General features: G+C 34.0%; 1 protein-coding gene across 12 annotated transcripts in view; it reads left to right on the top strand.

Moving 5' to 3' along the window:
- The window catches only part of LOC143246476 (uncharacterized), a 112,368-nt gene that overhangs the window by 71,387 nt on the left and 16,564 nt on the right, over nt 1-24,417 (top strand). The window contains exon 2 of one of the 12 annotated variants that reach the window (XM_076493268.1): nt 16,148-16,246. The exons of 10 other annotated variants lie outside the window; for them this stretch is intronic. The gene's annotated coding sequence lies outside the window, so the exon portion shown is untranslated. Of the gene's footprint in view, nt 1-11,085; nt 11,366-16,147; nt 16,247-24,417 lie in introns of those variants that run through there. One more of the 12 variants, XM_076493266.1, reaches the window with a different exon arrangement.

Here is a 24,417-nt window from a genome sequence, read left to right as displayed (position 1 = left end):
TTTGCACATTTGTGGGGACAGAAAAAAAAAGTTCACTGTGGTTTGAACCCTTTACAGATGTGTTATCAGTTATTGAGTGGTATACAACTAGATTACTGACAATATTATCTGGTCTGAAACTTCATCACTTTGTTAACTTCGTAATTCATATAACGACTGGAAATTGTGTATAGTTATGTAACACCGTACTGTATGTTTTATACATTTACTAAATATTAGAATGTTTGTGTCAAATTGCCGGAAGCTAGTTTACGATTTTACTTTGACGTATTTACACAAGGGCCCTTTTGTTGATACTACGCTGTTTTCTGTCAAGATTTTTAACACACACTTCGCCTGTACTGACGAAATCCACAGAAAGTTATAGCATTCCTGTGAGTAGGGGTAGAGAACCGAAGGGGAAAGTTGAGTGACAAGGCCTCCTTTAGACTGGGGTTTACTGACTCATGCCCCCTCCAAATTCGTACTGGTGGCGCCACTTTGTTTTAATAGGAAGGGATTAAAAGCGGGACGCGCACGCGTAGTGTGACATAATACAATTTAATCAGAAAAGTGACGAAAGATGTGGTAGGAGAAACATGCTTCGGCTGGAGTGAATTAATAACATATTTTTTCAAATTAGTTGGACGAATTATTTTGAGGGCAGCTTTGTGGTGCTTTAATTTAGGTGCTCATAAAATATGACTGCACTCGCATTAACTTCAGTTTCTTTTTTTTTGTTTATAACCCTAAACATTGGTTATGATTTTAGAAATTAGGGAACAAAGGAATGTTTTTGCTTTTCTACCTTCAGTAATGTAGGAGGAAGTTGCAAAGTGGGGGTGCTTGTCTAAACATGAAGAATTTACAATGAGAGATTGAAAACATAAGGACCTGCTAAAAGCAGCCCCTGTGCTGCCAAAGGCAGCTTAATCTGGGGGTTTGGGGGTATGCCCTCTGGAAGATTAATATAACATAAACTTGCTATAGAAGTTAAATATGCGATAGCGGGAGTGCTACAACACCCCCAGTTCCGACGCCTCTGAACTCTATTCTTTACTATTAGAAGTAACAATTATTCATAAAGTTGCATTTTTTTGCAAAGTTGGCGCACACTTGCCACGTTTTGATATCAAGGTAAATGTGATAGGGTATTTTTATGTTGTTTGTTGTCGAAATAAATAGCTTTAATTGATAAAAAATACAAATATTTTTACTTGGAAGCTGCATGTACTGTGTACAGTTTTTATGGTAAGATTATTTCATTTGAATATTGTTCCATCAACTTATCTAACGCAAGACTTCACGGTTTCTTCTATTTCAGATTTCATTCATTTATTTACGATATTAAAACCATCATGTAAATCAGCGAAGATTAACGTGGATCATGTAGTACAAAGGGGGACTATTGTTAAGGTATCTTATTTTTAACCCCTGTCAAACCTAAGACTTAGCTTCAGATCTGATGAAAACAAACCCTGTTATGTAGGTCATGCCAGTGTAATGATATGTATTGGAAGCTGTTTAGTGTTAAGAAGTATTTCCATGTCGTGCATCATGCCAGTGTAATGATATGTATTGGAAGCTGTTTAGTGTTGGGGAATGAGAGAAATGCAAGATTTAGAGGTGGTGCTTCGAGCCCAAAAGAAGGGGCCACCAGCGTCGCTGTATTGTACGAAAGCCTCAAGGGGGTCTAAATCTGGACATAGTGTGTCCGTGTTTGTAAGGGGTAGTCGTGTTGGTAGACTTTGAATAGAATAGAACATCTGCAGTGTTAATCATACATATCTCAACACCACAACATACTGAAACAGCTATAAGCTTAGAGGTCAAAGTTTTGTAATTATCAAGTTTACTGTAAAGGACTTGGTTATATGAATATTTATATTGTCAGCTGGTTGGCTGGTGGAAGATATAAAGTACCTTTATGTTTATATGCTCTAAAGTTCCGTTGTGCTCTTAGTTTTTGTGGTGTCGTTAGTGTAATAAATAAGTTAATAATCTTATTATGTGTATTATTGTTTATATACTGTTTTTTATGTATCAGAAAATCAAAAGGACATATAACAAAATTATGATACACCAGTTATAAAAACAAAAACTAGTGAGGGGAATCGAACTCCTGATTTCACCGTTGTAAATCCGCAAATTTACTGTTCTCCCAACGGGAGACACGTACAAACATATAGGATGCTGTCATTTGTTCAGACACTAATTTTAAAATATTGTTAATGGACTTGCCCTTAATGTTATTAAGTTGTATTTAGTACTTAATGTGGTTTTTGTTGGAATTACATATATGTCTCGAACAGTGAACGTAACTACAAAAATACCCCTTCCTCTCATTAAAAGTCATTTGGCCCAAATTTAAAGTAAACCATTGCTACAATAGTGTGTCTTTCCCAACAGGTAACGAATTAACAATAGTGTTTTCCTATTTTTAGTTAAAATACAACGTTTTATTCAATTTTTTTTTTGTAAGAAACTTTCCATAGTTGTTTCACGTTATCTGCTGTTCACCCATCGGAGATACCGTTGAATGGCGTTACCACAACGATGATATTTTACATAAAATCAAAAGTTACAAATTAAAGCTAACGACACACAAGAAATGTAATCAGTCTTATCCGTCTAGCTTATGAAGTGGTCTTGTGATTAGCAGGTCAGGTTGCATATCAAACGGTCCAGTGTTCGAAACGTGATGCCACTGAGCACGCTTCACACCCAGTTATTTAGTTCAGAAATTCATGCAACTCCTTGTGGCGGCAGATTCCACTGAATGGCTATCTTTCTACTGGTCAGTACTTCAAAATCAGGAACAGTTTCACTTGACCTATATATATGTTCTTCATGATAAAAATTCCAGTTTCTCCAGTTAAGGGTTGTAACGCTTTTTGTTTCTAAGCCCCATATTTCTGTAGTTTATTGGCTTAAATCCCGGAATATTGGCTAGGAATCTAGAATTTTTTACCATTATATTTTGTCTTGAAAGTAATCAAACTATCGGAACTTTTTGTCCAATTTAAGTGATTAAAAATAATACGAACAGAAGAGATATGATAAAACTTTAAGCACTTGCATGAATAGATTTGTTGTTAAAGCTGTTATCTAATATTATGAATACTTGAATGGGATCCTTCTTGTATACACGCCACCACCATCTAGTAAACAAGGTAATACAGTAACCAGAAAGTAAACAATTCGCCTTGAGTACACACCGTTTCTGTTAGCTGTTAATGAAGCTTAATAAAGAAATTGCATTGATTAAAATCTATTTAATCCAAACAGATAAGCAAATGTCAAAGAAAGTGATTTTGATAGAGTTTACGTCACGGAAATAACAAAAAATGCATTCAGTGAATTAATTTTTGAACTGTCTAAACGTGAAGGCTTAAACTGTCGTTCAGTGTTTCTACTGTATTTTGCAAGAAAGCATTGAAAAACCACCCAAACAAAAATAAAAATGATAGAAATAATAAATTCCATTATGCAATTTTTAATGTAAAAATTAGATACTATTTAGTAAGTTTGTACAAAGTTTAATGAAATTATTGTATTGTCACTGTGAGAAAAAGGTCATGCTATAACAATGACACGTCTGCGGTCCTGAAAAGGTTCATTATTTAATATAATTCCAAGATGACAACCCTTACCCTTGGTCTGTTTTTTGTTCAATGCAAAGGTTACAAAAAATAATGGAGGTTGAGATGCAAAACCAAATCAGGTACTGTTTAAACTTTTCGTTTTATTATTTGTGGTTTGTTGATTGTTAAACAAATAATTTTGAAATTAACGTTTTGTACTTAACAACAAAAAGTTTATGTTCTCTTGTCAAAGAGTTTAATTGGAGAATGTTCCATTGTTTAAATTGGTTTATGCTGTCTTTCAGGTCCGAGCTATTTAACTCACAGATGTTTATGCAAACTCGTGAGAGAAAGAGATTTTCTTGTATTTAATATCTACATATATATGTGCGTGAACTTGTTGTTACAGATGTTCTTACCTCCGAGTGAATGCAAGAGGTTAACGAACGATCATCGGAAGTAACCATGGTAACCGCATCTGAGTTTGCGTGATCAATGTTACATGACTGCAAGGAGCGTGTTTTATAACTAAAAATGGTGAAGGAAAAACTTGCGTTGCTTAATTTAGCAATTCAGCCTAGTGCTTGTGTCTCTTAGAGTTTTAATTGTATTTGGAAAGCAAATTAAAATTAAAATTGAATTAAAGATGACAAAAAATAGTCAAATAAAAGGGTGGAAAGTATTTTAGGTAATGACGTGTTTCAGGAGTGAAAAGGAAAACGTATGAAATCGCATTGAAATCACGCATACCAGTATATGTGACAGTTGAATATTACTCTACATCAATTGGAAAACAGTTATTCACACGGCTTTTAGTAGAAAGTTTCGTTTTCACCTCAATCGCCTCTGCAGGAACTGGTCTTTTATGGATTACATTAAGGAAGCACCTTCAAACAAGGCCTGGAAAATAACAGTTTTATTTACACTTGTCTCTAATTTCTTTTATGTTAATATAGCATTAGTTAGGTTTAATTTCTAAAGACCTTGTTGTAAGACTGCGCGTCCGTTTCAGCGCGTTTTGCACGTGTCAGTCGTTGTGGAAAGACATTTCTCCCACTTGGTTGATCAGTCATTCTTTTAGTTATCATTTCTGTAAGACTGTGCGACAGTAATGCATTCTCATGGCGAGAGAAAAAAAAATTTAATGACAGAATCACCGGTTTTCGTAATTGCTTACTGTTGAAATCCGAATAGACAAAAAAAACAAAAAAACAGTTCATTTGGGTTGTCCTCGTACGCATAATGGGAAAGCTGTCGACACGCTATTAAATAATCCTTTTCACATTAGAAAGTCGTGACAAGATGATGTAATGATCATTATATCCATAACTTGACTATTAGAAATTTGTTGCTTGTTTTGAATTTCGCGCCAGGCTACACAAAGACTATTTGCACTCGTAGTCCCTAATATAGCAGTGCAAGGCAGCTAGTCAGTCATCACCACCTACCGCCAATTCATGGGTTACTCTTTTACCAACGAGATTGATTGCCACTTTATAACGGTCTCACGGCCAAAAGGGCGAGCCTGTTTGGTGGATCGGAGATTCGAACTCGCGAGCCACGCTCTCTGACCACTTAGCCATGTCAGGCCTTATTAGGAATTACCAATCTATTTTCAATGAATTCATTATGGACCTCATGAAAGCAACAGGAGTGACCGTCAGTGACGATACAGTCATAAAATAACATAGCAGTGTACTGTGTTAAGGCTTTCTTCAGTCTTGAAGTGGCTACACAGCACCACCCGGGTCATTTGTATATTTTGTGTATCATCAAGACATGATATTCTCACACTTGCGGTTCTGAAAATATCGTTCGTCTCTATGTGTGTGTGTGTGTGTGTGTGTGTGTGTGTGTGTGTGTGTGTGTAACTGGGTTAACCATCATACCAATATATAAATATTTTTTTTTATTTATTCACGTCATCCGGCACCCAGTTATTCACCCTTTCGTGGGTGTAATAACATCAATTCTCGACGTCACATTTCCGGAGCAATTATCGGAAGTATGTCCCCCAGACTTAGAGGCTATTAATTATGGGGGGGGGTATATTTCTTTGTAATATTAATTAGTCGAAATTTAATACTTTAAGGGTACTCGTATTCCACGTGGGTTATTCACTGTGGTCACTGAAGAAGCGGTTCTCCCACATTATATTATCCCTTCATCTCTGTGTGCATTGATGTGTACAATAATAATTTGGCTGTAAGGAGCTACCTCGTAAATATGTTGGACTTGTTTAAATCTTAATATGAATAAAAGAATGGATTAAACGTTGAACGTTCACATTTAGATCTCCAACATGTCATCGTCGATAGCTTCGTCATGGAGCATACAACGCCAAATTCCGGAACTCGTTTCCCAGCGATGGACACAGCAAATAGTCCAGTGTTGCTTTGCTTAACAAAACAAACAAACATAATCTAATTATAATCTCGTGTTATGAAGATGGAACACGAGTTCTTCCATACAAACGCACAATTACCGTGGTTACAATTAATGTTACAAATAAAAAATTACTGTTATGGGAACGAATAGCCATTGTTTGTAAAAGGATAACATTGGAGCACAGAAACCAAAAATTTAAAGAAAAATCTGGTGCTTTTTAAGGTCGAAACTGTCTTCCTGCTTTCAAAATTGTATCTTTGTGAATAAAAATCCAATATGGCCGTATCGCCAAGGTTTAACTAACAATTGTTTTAAATTATAAACTGTCATTTATTTTACATTTGTCAGATTTAGAGAAGTGTATATTTCGACTAACCTTGTTTAAGTCTTTCTTCTTTACTGATATTATTAATTTCGTAGGTAGTTAGCAGTAAAGTTTATTGGTTAATTGTCTTGTATTTACTTAACGCCATTCATTCATATAATCCCCATTGAACTTGTATTTACACATAAATAGTACGTAATTTTGTACATTCGTATATACTGTACTGAGTTTATATTTATATATGAATAGTACGCGTTTGTATAACATAGGCCCGGCATCGCCAGGTGGTTAAGGCACTTGACTCGTAATCCGAGGGTCGCGGGTTCGAATCTCCGTGACACCAAACATGCTCACCCTTTTAGCCATAGGGACGTTATACTGGGACGGTCAATCCCACTATTTGTTGGTAAAAGAGTAGCCTGAGAGTTGGCTGTAGGTAGTGATGACTAACTGCCTTCCCTCTAGTTTTACGCTGCTAAATTAGGGTCGGCTAGCGCAGATAGCCCTCGTGTAGCTTTGCGCGAAATTCAAAACAATTATATAACGTTGTATATACTGTACTGCACTTGTATGAACACCTTATAGGACTGTACATGTGAAGTTAGGTTAGAAATGTGGTGGAGGGGAGGCAGATGGTTTGTGTGTAAACTAGTATACAATTTAGTTGGAAGTCAGTGATTGTACAAAATTATATGATATTTTGACGTCAAGGATTTCATTTCAATAAGGATTCGTCGTTTTCTTTGTTGTTGTGTTTCAGTTGTTGATCATTCGTTTTCTCCTTTTATAACCGAACGTTTTCATATTGCTGCAATACCTTGTGTCTATTTTTTTTTTACAGCAATGTACGTCCAAACATGTTATAGTTACACGTTCAAAGGAAGAGAAGAACAAAAAATTAACATTTTGTACAACTACATCCAGAACTGTTGTTGTTTATGTCGCAGGTACAAGTAAATTGTCAATAACATTTAACCCCAGACACCATAATTGAATTCTAGACTCTCCTTTCCTCATTTATTCTTCAGGTAACGTAGTAATTTCACTAGTTTCGAATTCTGACAAATAGGATAAATATTGCGATAAACTGACATGTTTTTATTTTCCTCACCACAGCAGTATAGACCCACTTATAGGCTTAATATATGCTAAGCTGAACCTCTTGCACGGAACGTTGTAATTAGTTTGGCACAGGGGGAGAGAAGGAAAGTTTGGGTCTCTCCATCTGCCTCACCTTAAAAGACGTAAAACTATCACCGCACTGATGAAATATTAGGTATTGCTAAAGTAGCGCGTGCGCCGTTTGTAACGTGAATAAATCAAAGGCTAAGTATGTGTGTGCTTTAGAAGCATTATATAATAGTTCTAGTGTAGTAAATATTGTTAGACTTTTAAAATTCTAAAAGAACACATCTAAATTTACCATTAATTACTTTTTAACTATATAACAAATCAAGTTAGTAGGAGTAAACTATATATATATATATATATATACACTAAAACAGAATCGCACGGGACCAAGTGAAAATTCCGGCTTAGACAGTGAACATGTATTTCCTTAATTATATATAATTTAAATGGAACATTATACTTGCTTGACTCGAGGGAAGTAAGACGTTTGTGAATAAAGTTATTATACTGTTTATGCTATATTTATTAGAAAAAGAACAAAAATAGACATTCAAAATATACAGTACACAAAAACTTAAATTTATTTGAAAAAAGTGTTCAATTTCAACTGTTTCGTTTTTTTTTAATGGGCTTTCTCACGTGGTTAAAAGAGAACGCCAATTCTACGGCCTTCTCATGAAGTTAATTTTCCCCCTTCACATACAATTTGATAGAGTTAATATAACTTAAAACTTGCGGTGTTTTTTTTTTTTTTTGTTTTTTTTTTGTTTGGGAATTTCGCACAAAGCTACTCGAGGGCTATCTGTGCTAGCCGTCCCTAATTTAGCAGTGTAAGACTAGAGGGAAGGCAACTAGTCATCACCAACTCTTGGGCTACTCTTTACCAACGAATAGTGGGATTGACCGTCACATTATACACCCCACGGCTGGAGGGCGAGCATGTTTAGCGCGACGCGGGCGCGAACCCGCGACCCTCGGATTACGAGTCGCACGCCTTACGCGCTAGGCCATGCCGGGCCAACTTGCGATGAAGTAGGAATTTCTATTTCCTCACTGTCTTTTCTATTTTGTTCATCTTCTGTATCTCTCACACTGTTACCACCTTGTGATTCTATTATAGATTTTAAATCAATTTCATCAGTATTTGTTAAAACATTCTTGTCAACGTTCACAAAACTTTCCACGTTCACAGAATCATCTGCATCAATCTTCTCAATCAGAGTTTGAATTTCACTAGAATCGTCATAACAAACAACTTCTCCACAATCTCTGCCATTATCAAGAATAAATCCACAGTTTTGAAAGCTCTTTATTATGCATTCATCTTTTACGCATTTGATTGAATGACTTAAAAATGCAATTGCATCTAACACATCAATTTTCATGGTCATTTCAGATGCTCTCTTACAGTCGTCCATGTTTACAATAATATGCTGAAGCATCAATTTTCTGCATTTCAATTTTATACACTGTATAATTCCATTATCTAGTGGCTGTAGAACTGATGTTGTACATGGAGGTAGAAAAACTAAACGAACGTTTGAAAGTTGTACTTTTGGGTGACAAGTTGTATTATCTAGGAAAAGTAGAATATTCCTATTTTCTTGTTCTATTCTTTTGTTCAATTTGTTCAAAAATTCCTCGAATATAACATTTGTCATCTACGCTTTATTATTCGTTTTTCATTCCACAGGAAGTTGATTCTTCCTTAAATTTTTGAAACAACGCGGATTTTCACTTTTACCTGTTACGATGGTAAATTTTCCCTAAATTTTAAAATTAGGAAAGATAGGAATTTATTTTTTAATTTAATCAAAAGCATTTTTCGCCTTACTCAGCTTCTAATCCTACTTGTTGGTAGGTGAGGTAGGTGAAAGATAGTTTTCCGTCCGCGTTATGCAGATTCCGCCATATAGAGGGCCTTTTATTAGAGAAATCTTAAGATAATGCTACAAAATTTTGATGTTTTCGTCCTATGCAGTTTCCGACTTAGACAGATTTTACTGGTTGTTCTACACTATTATTTCAGACTTCTAAACGTCTTCATTTTCGACTTAAACATAACATCTGTTTATCATTCGTTTATCGTAACTATACAAATATCTTGACGCATCGGAAACTCATTAGTACGATGTTTTATCGTATTTTTGAAGTGTTTGTCAGCTTACTGTTCGCTCCTTATTGGCTCAGCGGTATGTCTGCGGACTTTCAGTGCTAAATATCGAGTTTTGATACTTGTCGTAGGCACAACAAAGATTGCCCATTTTGCAACTTTGTACTTAACTACAAACAGAAAAGCTTACTGTTTGTACGTTTTTAGCATATTTTCATGTCTTGTTTTGCCACAGTGACTGCTCGTCGTATTTACATTACGTTATGTTCTATTAGACACTACTCTTATTTTAGACTCTCCGTTTTTGTCCTGACTTAATAGGTTACTATCCATTTTTCCCTCCTTTTTTTTAGTTGTCAATGTCTTGATTTTGCATTTTTAGGTGTTTTAATAACATTGATTAATTAATGGTATCCATTCATTTTTGTATTGAATATTTTGTGTATGTCTAATTAATAATGGATTATTGTTCATTTTCTATCAGGACTAAACCCAACATTATTGTATGTGTTGTATTTCGTTTCAAGCATTTCCATCCTCGACCTTAGTATTTATTGTACATTGATCATTTCTTTAAAAAGTGTCATAATGGTTTTGTTATTTCATTATATTAAACTCTCAGAGTGAGTTAACGCATACTTGTAACGTGTTACTTTCTTCCCCATGTTAAACACTCAGAGTGAGTGTTAACACTTAATTCTGATGTGTTACTTTCTTCCTGCTTTTCCAAATGCTGTATTCTTGGTAGGTGGCAGGAAAGTCTTACTTCTAGAATTACTTAAATTAAGACCTGCCTCTGACTCAATCCACGATCCCTGGATAATGGAATTACTTCCACACGTTATGGCAAAGTTTGTATTATCCCAGTCAATTTATCTAACATCAACAATAAAAACAAATAGATAAACGTAACGTAGAAAAAAATATATAAAAAGGCCAAGGCTTAGAAATTTCGTGAGGCGCATATTTTTTGCACAGCTCTTTACGTCAGGATCGAAACACGCGATAGCTATTCGCTAGAAATTTAGTCTTGTTAGTTTTTTTAAATCACTCTTTCTTCTCTTCATAAAGGCCTAGATGATTATTATAATTTTCTCTTATTCTGTCCGTTGTTTTCCCAGTTGGCACTAACCGTGTTATTCTTGGGGCTTTCTCTCATACTTCTGAAAGAACGAGTGAAACGTCTTAAGGGATAAATGAAGATGGGCTGAAATTTCTCTTTTTTTTCTGCTTAACATTAAGTAAACGTTACGTTCTTATGTGGATCTTGCTCTGTTCCCATGGTAACTATCATTTAACAGCATTTAGTGGTCAGTTGTTCGTCTCGGTGTAACACGAGCAGTTCAGGTTTCTAAGACTTTGAACTATATTTTTTGTTCTATACTTTAAATCCCTGGGGTTAATAAGGGAGATACTTGAATCAAATAATTAGAATAATAACTCGGTGATTACTGAGCCTCTAGCGAAAAGTTGATTGCGTACGATAAGTGATGTAGCAGAAGTTCATTCTGTTTCCGCTAGGAATCGCTGTTCGTAACGCGGGAAACTTGTGGGTTAGCTAGGAACTAACGGTTGTAATGGAGTTTGAAGGACCTTCGTGTTTAAATCTGCTATGTTTTTAACTTTTGGTTTAATAATTCTTAAAATACTTCACACTGTATTTAGATTTTGTTGTGAATCGACAAATACTTCGAGCATTGATGTGAGGCACATGCGCAGTCAGTTCTTGTGAGACGGGTGATTCTGGTGCGCGCCATGGAGAGAATACAGCCGTTGTTTGTTTCGGCTTTCCCTCTATATACATCTCCCGAAATTTAAAGTAGATAATTTAGGGTTAAGAAGCAGGTAAGTTGATATATGGATACAAAACTGCAATTTTCATGTCTTCACGAACAAATAAGTGTTTATTTAAAGGCCTTATTCAATTTCGTGTTGTTATGTGCTTTTCGTGGACACGGTTTTCAAATTAGCATTGAAAGCTTTTTCCAAGCTCAATAGTTTGACGGTTAAACTGACAGTGTAGTAGTGAAAAGTACTGATAGAAAATATTGATTTTTAGTTGTTTTATGCTGTGGATCAAGTGAGTTATGTATACATTTAATTAATGAATTTTATTATTAATATAATTTGTGAAAATGCTCTCATAATGATATATTGGAATTTACTATATCAGACTTTTTAAGAAATGTTAATTGTAATTGGACATTTTATTGTCACTATTAGGATGTGGTACATCTACATAGTTGTTCTAATTGTCTTTATTTGTAAAATACGTGGCTGTTCTGGAAAAGCAGTGTTGGCTCTTGCAACTTTATGATTGATTGTACCGATATGGGTATCACCTAAGTTACGATTATATTTTTATGTTAGTACGAAACTATGCAGGCATCAATAACTGTATTATTCAACTGATGTCAGGATTGGGTATACACTTGAATATCGGTGTACTGATGTCAGGGCTGAGGATACACGTGATGAATATCGGTGTACTGATGTCAGTCAGGGCTGAGGATACACGTGATGAATATCGGTGTACTGATGTCAGTCAGGGCTGAGGATACACGTGATGAATATCGGTGTACTGATGTCAGTCAGGGCTGAGGATACACGTGATGAATATCGGTGTACTGATGTCAGTCAGGGCTGAGGATACACGTGATGAATATCGGTGTACTGATGTCAGTCAGGACTGAGAATACACGTGATGAAAATCGGTGTACTGATGTCTTAGGTTGAACAGTTGACTAACATCGTAATGACATTAAGCAGAATAATATATATTCTCACACTTATCCCACATCTGTTCAGCTGATGTATTTAATTGTAATAATTATTAAGTTTTAATGTGTGTCATTGCATTGATAACAAAAATGAAAGTTTTTAAGTGTGTGATGTGTTGTTACTTTAGCAAGAACTGATACATTATAGCTGATAATATTGTTCAACTTGTGTCAGTGAATGCTACACTATAATTGATATATGTTGTTAAGTGATGTTTCAGTGTATTGCTACGCCATAATTGTTACATTTATTAAAGTTATATTTCAATATACTAAAGCGTTATAATTGTTTTAGTTTGTTATTAAGCACAAAACTACATAAAGGTCTATCTGTACTCTGCTCATCACGGGTATCGAAACCCGGTTTCTAGCAGTATAATTCTATAGATATACCACTGTGCCACTGGAGAGCTTATAATTGTTATATTTCTAAAGCTATATTTCAATGTATTGCTACACTATAATTTATATATTGCTTTAAATTGGATTTCAGAATCGCTGCGTCAACTAAAGTTAGGACAGTTAATGCAAAATAATATTTAACAATTACGTGTATTATATTTGAAGTGCATTAAACACGTTAGATTTTCCTTTAAAATAATATCGTTATAATGGTTAACGATGCTGTGTTAGCCCTGCATCTCTACACGTTATCAAACATTGTTGAATCTTTGTATATATTGATATTCTAAAACTTGTTTCGGTACGGAAAAGCCTTTTTTCTTGGTCTAATTCGGTTACACAGTATATAGTAGAGAATAACTGAGCCATGTTTACTTTATTGTTTCTAAGTAATTAAGTTAGATAAACGTTTAAAGACCACAGTATTTGTGTATTGAATTACGTTGTTTAATACAGTAGATACGATTTCTAAAAATAAAAAAATGTTATTTGTATCTTTGTTGTTTTTCGTATATAATAACCGTAGGTCAATGTGCGCATGTCACGATATATATATTTACAGAGTTACTTTCTTTTAATCTTTATTTGTTGTCGTTTACTAATATTTAAAGCACAGTTGCACAACGGACTATCTGCACTCTAACAACAGGGTAAATCGAACCTCAGATTTTAGTATTGTAAGTCTGAAACTTGCCACTGACCTATCGGTGGACTCAAAGTTTAATTATAGTACTTACTATCAATGTATACTAAACTTGGCATTAAAATCTAGTTTGTAATACGAAGTTTAATATTATATGGATTTTGATTTCTTAATTTTAAAATAGAATATTTAAATAAAAATCTGTCTTCACTTTATGTATCACGTGACTCTTCTTTGCTCCGAATTGCCTATCTTAGAATCTCTTTTCACCCTTATATTACTTTATAAGTTTCCGAACCCTTACTTTCCAGTTAGATAGCTAAAAGGAAGACGTAAAGCATCTGTTTTTATTTAGAATTAAGCTGAAAAATAAGGTGAATTTTTATGGTTTCACCTCGAATTTTTATTTTTAAAAGTTTTGATCCATTCCAGTGTACTATGATGTTTATTTACGAAAGTTTTATGTAAGTTCTTCATAAAACATTTTTATTGAAAATCATTTAGGCTAGTCTTGTCACATAAATACAGTTAAAACGTGGTGAGGCTAAAAAATCTATTGAAAAAAAAGTTCCTAGTAATTTATTGTAAATTGTTAGGATGAAGAATACTGTAATACGTTTCAACATTTAACAATTTTAATGGCTTGAGTTCTTCCTAGTATGACTACGTTACTTTACAAAATGCTAATGATAATGTATTTATTCTGGAGTATATTGCATCATAAATGTTGGGTAGATAGTTTTAACTATCGTTTTTTTTTTAAGTGGGTTCAGCGAGGTCGGCGAATATTTCCATATCAATAAGGCCTAACAGGTTGTTCTCTTAGTGAGCAGTTAGAATGTAGCGTGAAAGAAATCAAGTGCCACTATTTCTATCACTTTGGCGCCACATAACTTTAGCCACAGTTCGTCTCAGCGCGTTCAACTAAAAGTTTTATGTTTGTCAGATTTTTTTGTTGTTGTTTGTACTGAAGACTATTCTTGTTTTCCGGGTTTTTATCTTCCTTGATTTCAGCGTTTGACTGTTTTCTCTTTATTTTCTGCGATGTTTATTTGTTTTGATTCTAACTCTGTCTAGTTTACCTTAATTTCCGAAATATTTTTGGTATTTTTAAACGGTGAAAACCACTTCTGTTGATTTTTTTTCAATTTTGTTTTTGTTATGAAACGTGTTAATAATTGTAGTTCTTACCAAATCATAAAATGTATGAAATTTCAGTATTATTTAAAAATTATTTGTCTATCAATTTAACTGGATGTATTAGATAAGAAATTAAAGATGCGAATAATATTTTCCGTTCTATTTTTTCCTTCTCCCATAAGTAAGAAACATTTTAGTTACAAGTTTATTTTTTACTTCTCTAAAGCTAAAATATTTTGAATATTAGTCTTCAACAGTGCCGTAGATACGACTCGTTTTAGGGTTTTTGAGGGGCTATAAGGCCTAGTAGCCCTCCCAGCTGTTGTTTTGAATTAAGCATAAAGTTACACAGTGGGCTATCTGTGCTCTGCCCACCACGGGTATCGAAACCCGGTTTTCCCTCTCAGCTATATCTGTTGTTCTGATACCTTTTCTCCTAGCTTGATCAAGCTGTCTTTAAGAGTTACTTGTAGTCCAGTGGATTTCATAATTAGAAGTTTATTCCAAGTTCTGCGTTTCTATAAATGTATTTTCTATCGGTATTTCGTTGCACTACTAGAGACTGAATCATACTCTCGTGCACAGTGATTTACATTTGTATACAGGAAATTAAAATCAAAATAAAGACTACAGTCTTTAGAAATGTATTTTTGTACAACAAATACGTTTTAGATCAAACTTTGATTTACCCTAAGTCTTGAACTTGGCAAACGTAACACTATTTATATACGGCCTGGTATGGCCAAGCGTGTTAAGGCGTGCGACTCGTAATCTGAGGGTCGCGGGTTCGCATCCCCGTCGCGCCAAACGTGCTCGCCCTTTCAGCCGTGGGGCCTTATAATGTGACGGTCAATCCCACTATTCGTTGGTAAAAGAGTTGGCGGTGGGTGGTGATGACTAGTTGCCTTCCCTCTGGTTTTACACTGCTAAATTAGGGACGGCTAGCGCAGATAGCCCTCGAGTAGCTTTGCGCGAAATTCAAAACAAACAAAGAAACACTTTATTTTTTCTTTGTTATTGAACGAGATGTGCCCAACGTTTAGAAAGATTCGTATTAGGATGTGAAACATATTGGCGAAGGATCCAGTTCGTCTCGCAACAAACGATATACTTTTTCTCACGCCTACTCTCGGTTTACACGATGTTTAATGGAAACCGTATGTGCATTCTCGTTAGACATTTTTACCTCTTTGTCTCGGATGTCTCTCGAGAGGACATACGGTTCATGACACTAATTAATCTAAATAAGTATACTACGGTTTTACATGGTCGGTTTCTAAACTAGTAGTGGAAGAAGAAGAAAGTGAGCATGGCAACCAGAAGAGAACAAGTGATTTACTGGTCGCGATTTGTTCAGTTTTATGACGAGTTAAATTAATTCAACTAATCGAAATTTGTTTCAAAAAGTACGTTGGAAAACTCAAAGTCCTTGTACATTCAGCTCTACTGAAAAATTGTTACTTGTTTTTGTAGTTAAGCCCAAAGCTGCAGAAAGGGTTATCTGTGCTCTGTCAACACAGATATCGAAACCTATTTTTTAGCATTATAAGTCTGGAGACGCCACTGGAGGACAAAAGCGTTACTAAACAAGTGGTTAAAACAAAATGACGCTGGGTAGCACATCTTAATTTGTTCCTGTATGTTTGTTTATTTTGAATTTAGCAAAAAGCTACACCAGGGTTATCGTAACCCAGCTTGTAGCGCTGTAAGCCCACAGAGAGTGGAACAGCAACATGAGGAGCGGGATGATGGTTCTTACATGTAAGTTTTTTGTTGATGTTTTTTGCTGTTACATAAAAAATAGATTTTCCAAATTCCGTAATTAGAAAGGAAAGTTTCGTATGTAGAAGAGAAAGTGAATCTCCTTGAACCTTTAAAAGCTAGAACTTCAACTGGGAATATTTGGAGAGACGTCTTATAGTAGATACGACATGGCCAGGTGGTTAAGGCGCTCGACTCGTAATACGAGGGTCGCGGGTTCGAATCCCCGTCACACCAAATAACTGGCCCTTTTAGCCGTGGGAGCGTTATAACGTTTCAGTCAATTCCACTATTCGTTGGTAAAAGAGTCGTTCAAGAATTGGCAGTGGGTGGTGATGACTAGCTGCCTTCCCTCTAGTCTAGTCTAAATTTGGGACGGCTAAAACAGATAGCCCTCGTGTAGCTTTGCACGAAATTTAAAAACAAACAAGTCCTATAATATTTTAGGCTCAAAATCTGTACGTGCGAAATAGATCTTGTGATGCTACGTGTGCAGAAATATTTTGCAAGACTAATTGTTTTCCTCTGAAAAATGTTGATTGAAAATACCATATATATGCACTTAATGGTTGTACCATGTGGAGTCTTGTAATTTCAACAAGGGCAAATTCTGAGTAGAAACCTTTCGCAATATAAACATGAATTCGCCAGAGATCCTCGTTTCAACGGCCCTTACAACGCTGAGAAAGCATTTGACGCTAATTATTTTTTTACCTTCAGATTTGTCCTTAACACAGTTTTACTTCTAATGAACTGGTTATACAAGAAAAAAATTAAGTTAGGCCACGTGCCGTATATGCTTAGAATATTTCTTTAAGTGAAGAGGAATATTTTGTTGAATATTGCCCATTGCCTAAAAGTAATACAGTATCGGGTTTCAGAATTTGTTAAACGTACCGTGAGTTTACAATATGTATACATAATCCATGAAATTAATGTTTTATACGTAAAGGACAACTGTTGTAATTTAAATATTAAAATTACTAAAACATATAGCACTGAGTACGTCTTAGGGTCCAGCCCTCATTTTTTTTATTTTTACAAAGTCAGGTGGGGCTTGGGAAGTTGTGAAGGGGCTAATGGTTTCCTTTATCCATGCGCGTGACAACACGTCTTTCAGCTTATTGGACAGACGCATAAGTCGCAGTATTTTTAAATTAACGGTTGCTTTTTATGTGGTGTAACAGGGAGGATGTTTATCTAATTACCGGATACTGTGACTGTAGAACAGAAATGTGTTTACTGAACATCTGTGATGTGGCTTGTATTTTCATCACACAATGCATGTTTAATGTATGCAAAGGAAACGAATTATCTCGTTAAACCCATCAGGACGCAGCGTTTACAGTACGTGATAAATTAAGTAATGAAGAATTATTTTCTACACATGTTGAGTGCACGTGTGTTTTGTTATTATTAATAATACAACAAATTAGTAAACGCGATAGACGATTGTTTAAAAACGTTTGTTTTTATTTGTTTTTTCATTTGGCACTGAATGAATGAAAATAGTATTTGTTTCGAATGTAAGTGACAGAAGTTGATACATTTGCCATCAGACGTGCCTAGTTTATCATATGCTGCTATTCCAGTGATAAGAGGTGTTAAAATATCCAAAGTTAGAGCCCAGACTGAGGCATTTTTTTATAAAATACGAACCGAACACGAAATAAGTACAAAAGAGAATTTTCGCAGAATTTTACTTGGATTATACGTTTGAAGTGACAGTGCCATTGAATGCCCACTTATAAACGTATTCTACTTATTACATGTACACGGCAGAATCAACACGTGGCCATATAAAGCTATAGATAAGTACAATCCGTGATGACGAGAAAACCCACTTGTAGAGAAAAATATATATGTAAAACGCTGGTATGGGTTGCGAATTTTTTTTTATGCAGAGGAGCAAACGACGTATCGACCTTTTTCAGTCATCGTCAGGTTCACAAAGAAAGAAAGAGGTGACTAACCGATAGCTGACCACATGTTTGAAGGGGGTTATGTAATTGAGTATAAGAATGTAGAGGGCGTGCTTAGATGTTTGATTATATTTATTAATATACACCCTTGTGCAAATTAATTGAAATAAGACAGAAAATTACGATTTTTCATTTTTTTTGCGTTTTATTTCTGAGAATCCAAATATTACTCACAAATTAATACATGATATGACCGCCTTTATTTTTCAGAAGATCATTAATCCGCTTTGGCATCGAGTCCACGAGTTGACTGCAAATTTTACTAATTTTTGGATCGCGGTACCACACCTCAATTATGGCTAATTAGCTTATTTTTCGGAGTACGGTCTTTTCCTGAAGTCTTTCTTTACAAATCGCCCAAAGATTTTCAATAGGATTTAAGACCAGAGAGTTTCCAGGCCAGTCCAGTACCTTTATTCGCGTTGTAGTCATAAAATTCTTCACAAGTTTCGATGTGTGGCATGGAACCAGATCTTGCTGAAAAATGCCAGATCCATCTCGAAATCTCTTTTTCAATTCTGGAACGACTCTTCTCTGCAAAACCTTGATGTAGTCTGGTCCTCGCATCATACCTTTTACGATATGTAAGTCTTCGACGCCATAGTAGTTGAAAAAGCCCCAAAACATCTTCAAGGGATGTTTTACGAACTGATTGATGTGAGTTTCTCGAAGTTTCTCTCCTGGAGATCTGCGAACATGCAGACTTCTTTGACCCTGTACGAAGAAATGTGTCTCGTCACTGAATAACACCTTTCTGCATTGTTATTACGTCCAGTTCTTGTATTTCAGACCCCATTGATACCGTTTTTTCTTCATTGAGTTGGTAAGAAGTTGTTTTTGACTGGTCTCCTTGCCCTTCTAACGCAATTTTGAATGACGTAATATTCCTCAAAATTTCGTCATATATCCCAAAAATAGATCGACCATACTGCAAAACACAGCTAATGACGCCGTCTGTGTGAAAAAATGACTATTAAAGGAAATCAGCGGGTCCAGCGAGCCTACACCGGCCGCCATACTGAAAATATTGTAAAATGACCATTTGTTTCAATTAATTTGCACAAGGGTGTAGGTGTAAATGTGTATCTTTGTATTGGTTTATTTTGGGCTTGAGTTGTTGTATAAGGTTAGTATAGTTTCTAGGAAGTTTAAGATACGTGCCGCCTGAGTATTGTCAGAGCATAGTTGTCACGGTTAAAATTTGTAAAGTTTGCATTATCTAGTAATAGTAGTTTCTTTAAAAAAAAATTATGGTGGAGGGACTAGTGATTATTTTTGTTTTTGTGAATTACGATAATTCTGTTAATTGTAATAATTAAAAAAAATTCACTGGCTTGGTTTGATTGTGCACATACATCATAATTTTAATTCCTTGCTCTGAAAGTTAAATTTTAAATGCAACATTTCCATTGATTAAGTTGTGTTCAAGTTTGTTCGTTATCACTTCTTGCACTATTTGATAATGTATTTGGGAAACAATATTGTAACTGTTTATAATATACAATACACTTTCAGACTTTTTAAGAAGGGGTCATCATATAAAATAGAGAAGTGTTTTATATCCTTTTTTTCCCCAGCCTTTTCTGGTAACAAACAGATAACATTAATCACAGATGTCTCACTGACAGTATGATGGGTCAGTAATAATAAAGCAAGCCTAAAGTTTTATAAACTATTTAAGTTTTAAAGAACATCTGCCTTAAAATTGAACTTGTTTATTGTTAGTGCTGAACTAAAGTCAATGAACTGTTGTTTTTTATCATACTGTGAATTTGTCTTCCAGTTAAAACTAGCTGTGTTTATTTTTAAAACAATTCACAGTGAGACCAGTTTGTGATTCAGTAGTTTTCTTTCATGCAGCTAACCAGTGTCTTCCTGTTAAACTAGCTGTGTTTATTTCTAAAAAACTCACAGTGAGACCAGTTTGTGTTTCAGTAGTTTCATTTCTTGCAGTTAATCAATGTCTTATATCAGTATGCACTGGCTGGAAATTATTTTTAGTATTACATATTTTTACTATCCATTTTAGAAGATATTTTTAATTGTAGTAAGGCTAGGTTAAAATCAATCTAATAAACTAGTGGATTGAATATAACATCTATCTTAGTAATTTTATTATAAATGTACCTAGTTACTTACTAGTTGTGTTAGTTTGTGAATGCCAGTTTTTGATTTCTTTAATATATATTCTAAGTCTGTGATTTTTCTTTCTAGATTTTAGATCTTTTTTATTAAATTTGAGACAACTGTAAATCTGTTATTATATGGAGCTTGAAGTACACCTATATTGAATGATGCATTGTTTGGGTTTGAAATATTAAATTGTGTTCTCAGTCGTTCGTCAATGGTATTGGGAAATCAAAATGAGTAAACCCGTAGGACTACAAACCTATATGACTGTGAATCGTAAATGAGTACAAGTTCCAAGAAATGGATGCTAGTTGAAAGCTATCTTGTTTTACATGGTTCATGCACCCATAATCTCATTACATATTAATTCAATAAACTGAACAAGCAAATGACTGGATGATTGCACAAAATATATTTTTAGTCCTTCTATTTTTAGTAATTTAACTTTCTGTGTTGTGATAGTTGCATCAACCATCCTGAATTATTAGTAACGTTGATACAACCAAAGTGATTTAAATAGGCATTTATTTCATGTCTGTCGTAATGTATTTAGTAAGTGTGTTACTATGTATTCATACAAACATGTTAATCAGCCTAATGTTAAAAGGTATTACTTTCGATGCACAATTAACAAAATAAAGAGTATTCATCCTATTAAACATGTTACATAGTCAAGCTATTACAGTATATTCTGTTGAAGCTGTGATTTACATTTTATATAAATATTTTAACTTTTTCAATCTTTTGTACATTTTAAGTTTTTCTACAAAATTTATGTATTCATGTAAGTCAGGGGTTCCCAGACTTTGCCAACTGGCAAACTCCCTTCAATTCTGTATTGGTGGACCACCTCCCGTTAATATGAGTTTTATTGTGTGTATTATACTACTTTTACAGTTTGATTGTAGTTTTTAGAAAAGAACAATAAAAAAGAGATTTAATTATGGAAAATTGTTTTTAATTTTATGAGTTATTTTAATTTAAAGAATAGTTCTGTTTTGCTGAGACAATCTTGTGAACTTTTGGGTCAATGTCTGTCAGTTTCAAGTGAAGATTCAGATTCACATTTATCTTACTTCTATACTTCAGTTTTGTATGTCAGTCCAACTACAAATCAACTGTCTTGTTTTTTTGTAATTGACAGGTAATGGTGCCAGACACATAATGAATTTAAATAATTGAATTTATGTTCATTTCAATTAGTAATTTGGATTTGATATATAGTACTATATTAGGTTTATAATGTCTTACCATTTTATTGTATTTGTTACTTTTTCAGTAAATAGTAGTTTCATAAATTTGATGTATTACTGTGGACCCTCCTAAGTACCATTGTGAAACTCCAGAAAGTCATGGACCACAGTTTGTCACATTCTGTTGTAAGCCACAAACACCCATTTCAAATATTAAAATGGTTTCAATGTTAAGTGAATAACTCCAGGTTATGACACATTTGTAAAAACATAATACACCTAGTTGGAACTTCTAACAACTGTTAATAAATGCACATTGGTACAAAATGCATTATTATTTGAACTGATGAAACAACACTTCATACTAAATATATCGATAACCACATTCCAGTTCAAAATCAAAGTTTGATGTGGGACATCAAACTTTACAGTCTTTCTCTCCAACTTTACCTTTTATAACCTGTTATTTGAATATTAGCATTTTGTTTTGATTGTAAGTACTTTCTCAGTAAGTAATTACTGAAGGACATAGTGTATATCAAATAAATTGCTGGAAAGTGCTACCAGAATCTGAACTATGGTGAAAAACTAAGTAATAACTTAAATGCTTTCCAAGAAATAGGTTTAAATTAATAATACAGTATTCTTCTATAAACTTATTTTAGTATTTGTGCTCATATGCTAAAGTACAAATTACATATGAACTTAGTTGGACTATTTTAATGCATTTTTCACTTTTACCAGCTAAACTTATTTGTAACCAACAGATCATTTTAGGACAATATTTAGACATAATCCTGTTTGTTTAGTGTAATAAAATTTTCAAAATCACATTACTGTACAAATTATAAAATTTTGTCTACAGAACTTGAATAATAGTTTATTTATTGTAATTTCCAGCATCATAACCATCAAATGAAAAGATGCAGTCAGTGTTAACATTGTACTGCACAGCTATCTTGAGAATGACAGCATTAAGCCTATTTTCACAGGAAATATTGCATCTTAAGCATAAGATTCAATATTGATGATGATATAAAACTAATGGTAGTTGAAAAATCGAATGTTGGCAAAATATAATTAGACATAGGACATGAAAAATTACAAAAATCCTTATTGTAAAACAGGCAGTGAAACTGTTGCCCTTCAAAGAAAATGTTAAAAGTAATAAAAAAGGATAAATAAACATATTTAATGATAGTTAATGCAATTAGTACTGTATGGTAATTAAAATTCCTGTAAAATTTTTGTTTTTATTAATTCCCAGTATAATTAATTGTTCAATTGTATGAAAAACTGAAAAAAATGTGCAATATAGTTTTTTCTTTTTCATGTTGGTATAATACATACCATAGACTGATAATTATTAGGTTTTCTTCACTGATCCTATATGGGTTTCCGATAAGAAGAGTATAGAATAGTTTTTAAACTGCACAGTGACTGCAGTCTATTTTATTACAATGTGAATATAAGCTGTAAAGAATAAAAAGAAATGTCAAATTCTGATGCAGAATGAAGGTGCTGGGAATACAGTTTAAGAGTGAGAGTGTGTGAATTTGTTCTTGTATGCATATTAAATTAAGAACGCAGCTGTTCGTTGCCATGTAACTTCAGGAGTGGGATAAGTGTGATGAATTCTAAGCTTGGAGAACAAAACTAATTTGCTCAGTATGATTTCTCTGAAACCACGTGGGATGGTAATTGCACTTATACATGTTTGAGTCTTTGCAGATCAGTGACTAGCCTGAAGCATTTCCTGCAAATGTATATGGGCAGCTACAAGCATAAATGGAATAAATTATGTAACATTGGACATCCTGATTTTAACTACAGTGTAAAAAACTGGTACTTTAGTGTTATCTTAAATCTTCTTATGTTACATAATTTAGAGGTTTTGTGAAAGAAAATGACACTAACTGAAAATAATATACGAGTTAAGTAAGATCAGAATGTTTCTTGCTTATTTTTGGAGTGTAATATTGCCCGACTTATTCAAAGTTATTTGTGCATTTGTAATTTTGTTTTATCTATAATGCTTGTTTTAACTTAGAAAAGATGTTTTAATTGGTGAAGAATCAATAAAATAATCTCATAATGTTTGAAGCATACCTTTATAACTCGAGTAACATTGTATTAAAGTGTATATATATTTCTTTTCATACTTGAAACTCACTCTGTGGATCTTGTGAGATAGGAGGACTAAATTATTATACAGGTCATCACACACATGACAAATGTTTTCACATTTTGTAATATTTATTTTAAATATTCTTTTAGTGATAAGTAAATTTAGAGATAAAAATACTTACTGGTCTTTCAAGTGTCTATATTTGTAGGAACGGTTGTGGTATTGTTACCACTTCCAACTAAGTAATTGGTGGTAGCAATTTATCAGAGATGAACTTCTTTTTTTATATCTCAATAATGAATTAATGAAATTTCTTTGTTGGATAACAAAGAGTTGAGCTAATTTAGTTAATTCTTTTGTTGACTACTGATTAATTTCTTCCCAGCCTAAAACAAAATCATGCACTTTCTTAAAGCCCCTCTGGAAATGTTTTTTAAAACATTTTTCACAGTCTTAGGGACTAGCAATCACTTAACTTTGATAGTAACAAAAACTTCAGATCTCTCTTGTGTTTCTTAATATTCCTTATTGGGAGATTAACAGAGTTAGGTTGTAATGGCAGTCAAGTGTGTCCAATTATGGGTTAGGTTGAAGGACATCTGATAGGCTGATTGTTGCATGCCTCACTAACTTTCTTCCAACTGTATTAAATAGTAGGCTTCAATGAGAAGTAGTACCATTATACTCTGAAGTATTGCAACTCCTATAAAGCAAGAAAAGCAATGTATATGTTGTCTA

Source organism: Tachypleus tridentatus, chromosome 3 (assembly GCF_004210375.1).
Source record: "Tachypleus tridentatus isolate NWPU-2018 chromosome 3, ASM421037v1, whole genome shotgun sequence".
In the NCBI taxonomy this organism is placed as follows: domain Eukaryota; kingdom Metazoa; phylum Arthropoda; class Merostomata; order Xiphosura; family Limulidae; genus Tachypleus; species Tachypleus tridentatus.
This window is presented reverse-complemented; position numbering and strand designations above follow the sequence as displayed.